The sequence below is a fragment of the Perna viridis genome, chromosome 5 (assembly GCF_037379345.1).
Source record: "Perna viridis isolate PV_CMFRI_1.1 ecotype Kerala chromosome 5, ASM3737934v1, whole genome shotgun sequence".
In the NCBI taxonomy this organism is placed as follows: Eukaryota; Metazoa; Mollusca; class Bivalvia; order Mytilida; family Mytilidae; genus Perna; species Perna viridis.
In genome coordinates, this window is record NC_142449.1 from 30,314,937 (window position 1) to 30,324,088 (window position 9,152).

The 9,152-nt window shown below is 33.1% G+C and overlaps 1 protein-coding gene and 1 long non-coding RNA gene across 6 annotated transcripts in view; one reads left to right on the forward strand and one right to left on the reverse strand.

Annotated features, from left to right (window-relative positions):
* LOC148617029 (zinc finger homeobox protein 3-like) overlaps positions 1 to 9,152 on the reverse strand; it is a 161,471-nt gene that overhangs the window by 90,207 nt on the left and 62,112 nt on the right. The window lies entirely within an intron of this gene.
* Positions 125 to 4,957, forward strand: LOC148617030 (uncharacterized). Its single transcript, XR_015921917.1, has 3 exons — positions 125 to 202; positions 4,355 to 4,545; positions 4,829 to 4,957. It is a non-coding gene; the product is annotated as an uncharacterized LOC148617030 (long non-coding RNA).

Consider the following 9,152-nt stretch of genomic DNA (forward strand, 5'->3'; position numbering starts at 1 on the left):
AGGGTGTTTGACATTATCAGGAAACCCAAACACACTATTTACATAATTTAATGTTGAAGGGTGACGATTTTATTTTATGCCATAATAATCTGAAAATTATCATGTTACAGGGTAATGATAAAGATTTTAAAAAAAAGGTTATAGTTTTACCAGGAAAACAAGGGCAACCTAAAACTGTCAAGTTAGGAATACAAACTGTCAGGTTAGTGTTTAAAAAACTGTCAGGTTATGGATATGAATGGTCAGGTTAGGGAAATGAACTAACTTAATAGGGATAAAAAATACTGTCCACTTAGTGATTTCAAAAACTGTCAGGTTAAGGTAACGAACTGTCACGTTGGTGATATAAAATGTCAGATTAGTGATATGAACTGTCAAATTAATGATAAAAAAACCAAAGCTGTGAGAGTTAGGGATATGAACTGTTAAGTTATGAATAAAACTGTCAGATTATGGATATGAACTGTCAGATTATGGAAAAAAAATGTCAGGTTAGGAAGATGAACTGTCAGGTTATGGGTAGAAACAGTCATTATTGTGGTATTTTTACAAAGAGTAATGAAGGGAACCAAGAATCTAGTGGAAATTAAAAGAATGCAATCCAGGGACAAAGACTAGTCACGGAAAACAGACAAACACAACTTAGAACACAAAGTAACCAAAATAATACATACAAAGTAACAAAAGTATATGAGCAACTGGGACTCCATTAAAAACCGGGAGCATTGACCAGGTGCAAAAACGGGCAAAGAGTGTCGGTAGGATAGGGGAACTGGTTTATACTGCTCAGTATACTACAAAAATAGCTGACCAATGTATGATCTAAATACCTGTATAAAATGAACCCTGTATTATCTTATCACCTGTGTAAACTGAACCCTGTATAATCTAAATACCTATCGAAACTGAAAACCTGTATGATCTAAACACCTGTCTAAACTGAACCATGTATGATCTAATCACCAGTTTAACTGACCTATGTATGATCTAAATACAGGTCTTAATTGAATCCTGCATAAAATGAATATCTGTCAAAACTAAGCAAGAAAAAGGCTTTATAGTAATTCTGAACCTGAATAAACAAACAACATTTCTGAACAAAACAAAATCCCTAAAAGGTATGTTTTATACAGGTTTTACAATACTGACACTGAAGGAAGGAAAAAGCCTTCAAGATTATGACTTTTTGGTTGAGCTGTTTCCATTCTGTCTTTAATCCTTAAAAGACTATACTGTAATCAGATGAAAACCCTTGAAAGTAAAAGCAAGGAGACAATATCTTGGGACAAAGACAAGAAATGTACTAAGTTCCAGTATGTCTCTTACTCTTACTCTAAAATACTCAGGTATAAAATATCACTGCAAAGGATGGTCAAAAATAGCATTCACACTTGCTACAAGCAAAAAAAAATATTTAATATGCATTTAAAAAATAAAACACAAGTTATGCCTTTATTGATGCAACAGTTTGTACAGCAATTAGGCCTTATGCCATAGGGCTTCAATTGATTATCTAAAACAAAATTAAATGTTGCACTAATATTTCCTTTTAATCATTCAGGTACATAAATGTGTTTGTCTGGAATTAGAATGATGACCTTAGTGAACATGCTCACAATTCCCCTCACGCCCACATTTCCACTCCAGGGCCAGGCCCTATATACAAAAACAGGAGTTTAAGTCACTCTCCCCCAAAAAAGTGCTCCTCTATGACCAATTTTTAGGAAAATTCATCCCATCCAAACTTGTACAGCCAATAACAATTCACAAAGGTTTGAAGGAATTTTGGTGGGGGGGGGGGAAATGGAGGTGCTACCCACACAACAACATGTTGTGACGGACACACAGACAAACAGCTCAAGAACATTCTACCCCCACAACTTGCTGTGTGTGATATAATTAAGTAACATTGACCAAGGTCAATCAAGTCTCAGAGAACTCATGTCAGGCCTTAACATTCAAGTACCAGTCTTGGTAAATATCAGACACGAGGTCAAACAAACATATCAAAAACCCCTTAAGGAAGTAGACCAAAGGTAAGGGACACAACTCTTACAAATCATTGGAACATTTGTATTCAGCATTTGACATCAATCTCATGTAAGCATCAAAGTAACTTGAATTGATTTCATTCTGTTTCAAATGATAGCTTGATAGGTTTTGATGAAATTGAATATGATACAAACATACCACTGATTTCAATAGTTATGTCCCTTACCCTAGGTCTCCCTCCTTAAATACATATAAAAGTTACAGACCACATAACCAGTCTAGACAGGCATAGTTGTCAATTGTTCCTTGCACTTTTGAGACAAAAATTACCAAATATATGAAATGTGCACTTAGCAAGAGATATTCTTGATTTAATCAATTCAAGAGGGAGATGAATGTACAATTTTTTTTTTCTAAAATACTGAACTGTATATTGAAAGTTAAGTGAAAATATGAAATTAAAGAAGACTGAAAAAGCATAGATTATTGATGGGTTTTTCAGATCTTTACCAATGGTAGTGCCTGAATTTTATATGGACTGGTACTTAAATGCTGATTAAGAAAACCAAAGTTCTATAGTCTTCCCTTTCATTCCATTAGATACTTGGAGTTTTTCATGGAAGTCCAAGTGAGAGTCTCATCAAACTTGACAGCCACGAGTTAGTTCATCATTAAAACAAGAAAATATGTCATTATGACATTGATACCTTGAACAGCACTTCCTGATAAGACCACAGAAACTGACATTGTTTGAAGTTGGACCCAATTAACTGACATTTTTTTTTTTTTTAAAGTTTATATTGTGCTATACAAGCGTACCTAGTTTCATAATTTCATAATCATCTGGATACCGCCTAGTGGGTTTTTTTGTGGGGTGCTAATCTGGGTGATTTTAGTGGTCTGTCTAAAATATGCCAAAATAAATTCTGCAAAATATTTATACCAGGCATAAGTACTTAGTACACCAATTACAGTACCTGAACCAAACCCTGCAACAAAACTTGCAATCAGTCATCAATCACCAATCAGTTTCTGATCAGATATCAAACTGTCAAACCGATCCATTAAACTGGTGATCGCATTGCATGACCACAGAGCAGTCAATGTATTTTAGAGTTTCCATTGTTTTCTTTGTCAATTTTACACATATTTACATAATGTAATAGATTTAAACAACAATGTATTCTTTTATTTCACATTTGTTTTATTTTAAGCAGATCATTTGTCATTTTACATAACAAAACTGGTCAGATTTGTCACTGGTCATCGGTTATCGATCTTTCAGCAATTGATCTATCAGTGATCGATCAGTCAGTGGTCATAGATCTGTCAAATTGTTGCGCAGATCTGTTCAAGGACTGTATAATCTACCCAAATTAAAAATCTCAAATTTTTGTATACATTTTTGCCCCAAAATCACCAAATTTTACATCCACCAAAATTACTGGCCATATGGTATGTTGTTCAAAGACTTTGAAAATTCTACAGTCATCACCATGACATAGTTCATCTCTCAGGGATTTTTATAGAAGGACATTTGTAGTCAATATCTTCCTCTTTATTCCAATGCAGTCGGTATTGGATTCACTTTGACATCACATGACACCCATGATGCTTAACTATGGCAACATAACCGATGGAGCTTCCAACCTCCCATTTTATTGGTCAAATGTGATAACTGTGATATTCAAGGCTCCAATGGGGCATTTGTGTCCAAAATATTTTCAGTCAAAAACAGTTTCATATATAATGTCTTACTTGTTGAACCAATTAAATAATTCATTGAAAGATGAAACAAGACTCAGTGGTACCATAATCTAAATCAGATTTTCTATATACTTTTATATTTGGCTGACAAAGTAAGAAAATGTGTGGTCTATCTTTTTTTAAAGATTGTACTTGTTATAGATGAACTTAATTAGTCAGCACAGGGGGTGTCTTGCAAGAAGCAGGAAGTGCTTACCCTTCCAGAGCACCTGAGTTCACCCTTAGTCTCTGCACATACTTTTTGTATATCTTTCCTGTTATTTGCCCTATTCAATAAATTGGTTCTCCAATGTATTTTTGCCCATAGTAAGTTGTCCCCTTTCCACTGCTTTATTGTACTTTAGTATTTTTCTCATTGTCATAGAAATCAACTTCTAATTAGAAGTCTACCCAAGTTACACCCTCTACCACAGGCAGCACTCAATACAGAGCACAATCTATTGATACCAAGATAAAAAAGAAAATAAGCCACCCTGGCCATTTCATGATCATATAAACAAGAGAAAAATAAAGGGCTGTCCCTAGTGCAATGTAAAGATCTTAATTTTTGACCTATGACCTTAAAAATTGATAGGTTTTTTATATATTTATAAAGATAAAGTATCTACCAGGTTTGGACAAAATCTGTTGAACGATAATCACAAGAGTGTTACTAATGGACCAAAGTGAACAGATGAATGGCAGTATGCTAGCTATTTAATTCCAGACTTCGAGGAGTCAGATACCAAAAGGCCATGTATTACAGAGTGTTTTGCTGCTATGCAAAGTTTTATAAAAATAGATACTGTAAGTTTTTTGCCAACAAGAAACATTAAATAAAACAAACCCAGACAGAATGATTTTAAAGGACCTTCAGTGATACTAAGATAATAGTGCTAACGCTGCTTGCATGTATGAATTCATTATTTCACAAAATATATGTTCTAATTTCTCAAAAGAAACATGAAAATTATATCAGTTCTGTGCTTTGCCTTTATATCAATACAAGAGATTAATAAAAAGAAAAAAGGAATTATTAGACTTCCATACTTTCCAGACATATAAAATCCAATCTAATTTTCCTTATTAGGACCCTATCTACATCAGAATAAAACAACTGAGACGATGACATCCATCATACCGCTTATGACAGAACGCGGTAATGGACAAAAATAAATTACCAAAGCTCCTGATTCTGAATTCATAGAAACCTCCAGGTACCGATTTTTCGTTAAAACTAATAATTATATTTACATTAAAGAGGGTAGTTGTCCTCGTAAAACAAAATAAATCATGTCAAAGAAAAGAGTTTCTTTGTCCAAAGTGTTGATTCAGAAGAATACACTTCACACTCATATTCGATTAGGATATAAGACAATTAAGTTTTTTTATTTTTCTGAATTTTGTTATCTGCGGCCTATAATTGCAGTGGAGCAATCCAGACACATTAGTACAGGAAAAATTGCCCAAATATCTCTTTGACATGCAAATACAATAAGCAGTAGGTAACATATTAAGACGTGAACGTTATTTTCTCTGTAACCTCTTTTTGAATTAGATTTTTCCCATGTACAATAAGATCACAGAACTCTGATTATATAGAACCTCGAGGGACGTCTAGCATTTACTAATCTCCGATTCACCATTTATTGGATTGGTACCAGTCGGAAAGCACAGATTCACCAGCTAAACTTAGAGATATATTTTATTATGATCCTATAATTGGCCATTCAATTCCATGTATAAAAAATCATTACTCTCAAAGTTTAACAGGAAGTAAAATCTGTCCTTCATGTTTATAGTTCCTTACTTACTGTTTTAAGGAAAAGTGCAAAATATCTATTGACTTATTTACCAACTGGAAGAACTAAAGGGCAGCTTTGAAATATTTAGGAATCAATCAAAAACACAAAAAGACATGTAGAGGGCTATTAAGTTAGTGCCATCTTGTTGTATTCAAGCACCAGTCCATATATAATTCAGGCAGTGCCAATGGTAGAGGGAATTCATGGTGTAGAAAAACCCAACCAACAAACAATTATTTTCAGTTAAACATAGATTATATTTTTATGTAGCAATAGTTTTTTTTTGTATTCAGGTCTGTAATTTTGAGAAAACCTTACATTCATCTCCCACTAAATAGAGCCAAATCAAGGACAATAACTCTTGCAAAGTGCCAAGTCACACATTATACAATTTTTAACTCAAGAAGTGAAAAACTAAGACTGGTTGTGTAGTCTGTAACTGTTACTGAATAAAAAATAAAAGAGAATTTGGTGGGTTTTTGATATGCATGAATCACCTACTGTCTGATTTTTATAAAGCCTGCTACTTAAATGAAAAATTTTCCACCGTGCTCTTTACCTCATGGGCATTTTACCTACATTTATATTTTTGCTTTACTGAAAGATATGGAAAGCTAAAAGGATATGAGAGATGAAACTCTCAAGAAACAATGACCTTAACTTTATAAAACAGATGAAAGAAAAGAATATTCCTTTTTCATCTTAAAAAAAAAAAACATTATTTTTTTGGATATACTATAAAAAAAAGTAAGTACAAGTACTATGCACATGTTTGAATAATTCGGTAAATCAACTGTTCCTTGGCCTTTTACTAGTCAGAAGCAGACGTCATGTTTATTTATTTGAATTAATGCCTTTCTCTGTCAAATACAGGAAAAAAATGTAGCTAATTGATATTACACTGCAAAAATAGCATTGATAATTACCACTGAACAGAGTAGCCATTATCTTTGGGGTTACCATGGCAACAAGTTTCACAGTTTAACAGCCTTTAATGAACATTATGACTGTCTCAGCTGGCTAATAATTAATTCCCAATTAACAGTCAGGCAGTCACACTATCATTTATTTGGACACATTTTGTCACAATTAAATACAAAATATCATGAGTTGTTTCCCTTTTTTAACGCAAGCATAAACAAAATTTGCAATGTATGTGCAAAAACTGCAAAGAAGCTTTCACTGATATTTGCAAAATGCAATTATTGAACAAATAAACCAGCAAAGTGGAATAGACCTGTTCATCAATTTATGCCAAACCCGATAAAATGAGAAACAAAGTCCCATAATTTAACAGCCTCCATTGCCATGCTAAACTTCACCTGCTAACACAGCAACTTACAACTTATTGTAACCGAAAAAAAAACAATTAAATATGCTGTATCTAATATAGGGAACTCTGCCAATAAGATTTGTAATACACCTGATGTTAAAATCATGTCTTTCGGAAAGACTCTTTCTCCTGTTAAAATGCAACAGGATCATTGAAATAGAAATTTAACCAGATTCAAAAATCTTAATTAATGAAAGCTAATAATCAGAGCAAATCATAGGAAATTGCGTCAAACATTATATATTTTGCAAATTAAACAGCATCGATGATGCATGCCTTGCATAAGATTCGAGAGATTTACTAAGGGTATATATTATCACAAAATCTAAAAAATTTAAGAAGTTAAATAATGTCATTTTTATTGCTTGACACTTCTGATTTACAAGCAATTAAAATTTAAATTCGAAGCTCAACCTGCAGGTATACAACATGCTTCAATTAGCTCATCAAAAAGTTACGTCTGCTTTAACAGCTACTTTTATGTTACAACAAACATTAACTAAACAGAGAACAATAATATGTATTGAAAGTTATAAATATTCATTTATATTTTGAATGATTCACGCGGTAATCAAAAAGAATAAAATCCAGAGATAGCAACAAGACAAGGAAAATAGAAACACACAACAAAGAACACGAAATAATAAAAATAACAAGCAAATAGCAATAAAAGTAAATGAGCGACCAAGACTCCAATATAAACTGGGAGCATGGACCAGATGCACCAGGTAGGGTAAGCAAAAAAATTTTAAACATATTTTACCACTGACATAACTCAATCAGAGATACATGTAATGTGGATGGCAGGCAAAAAAGGAAGAAGTACAAGAAAGACAGCTTTTAAAAAGGAAATCTATGGCAGACAGCCGTAGGACAAAATAATACAGAAAAAAACGAGAAGAACATGATGTGATGGTAGACAGCTTGAGAAACTAAAAACTCTAGAGAGCTTAGTCAACAATATTCTTTATAGCTTTTTAAAGCTTGACCCTTGACCTACTTAGTCATCCACCAGGTTTTTTCTTATTATTATAAAAATAAATTTCTCATAGTCATTTTTTACTCTTCATGGGCAATAACTTTAACATCGATCAACAGATCTTTATTAAAATTTCAGCATAGGTCTGTCTCACCATGCTGATCAATTTTACCCTGTAAAAATTAGGCTAAACCCATCGGTTTTCAAGTTATTTCCAAAATTCCTCAATTTTCAGTAATGGTAACTATATTTTTCAACAGATCAAAAATCTCCATACACGGATTGTTAAGGATATCCTAACAAACATTCATGCCATGTTTAGTTACAGTCCATCCTAATAGTAGTTTGAGAGGAGAAGATTTTCAAAGTTGGAAATGTAAAATTTGGGAAAAAATCCATTTTAGGATCCATTATTCATTTGTTTGTCTACAGATCTTTCTGAAAAATAAGTCTTGGGTTCATCCCATCAAATTTAGCTAAACTCAATTGCTTTTGAGTTATGAGCAAAATTCTGCAATTTGACCCCTATGGTCTATTAAATAATGGTGGTCATGTTTTTGCCAGACCAAAAAAGATGTTCTACATTACATTCATGCTATGTTTTGTTTCAATCCATCTAATAGTTTCAGAGAAGATTTTCAAATTTGGAAATGTAAAATCTGGGACAAAAAGCCATTTCAAGACCCATAACTCATTCATTCATCAGTGGATCTTTTTTTTTAAATTTTGTATAGGTCCATCCCATCATGCTGAACAATTTTACTCTGCTATGTTTTGGCTTAACCCAACTGTTATTGAGTTTTTTAATTAATTCTGCAATTTGACCTCTATGGTGTATTTTTAATAATGGTGGCCATGTTTTATGCCCACATAGGGATTGTTAAAAATATCATAGGGAAGATTCATGCAAAATTTTGTTACATACTGTCAAGTAGTATCAGAGGAGAAGGTGTTTGAAAATGCTATTGGATGACGACGATGGACACATAGTGATGGCAATAGCTCAATCGAGCTAATAATAAGTTTTTTTCGCTCTTAAGGAAAGCAGACAGCTTTAGAACAGGAAGTTAATGGCAGGTAGACAATCATAGAGAAAAAATTGTGAGGCAAACATCTTTCATAATATAGCAATAAGCTTTAGGACAAAAATTAATGGCAGACAGGTTGTGAAGATTTTATAGACTTCAAACAGGTACACAACAGATAGTGGATCAAGTTGATGGCTCTTACACAGGTAAGAAGGCTTCCATAGGTTTGGATGGCAGAAAAATTCAGAACAGGAAGTTGATACCTAAAG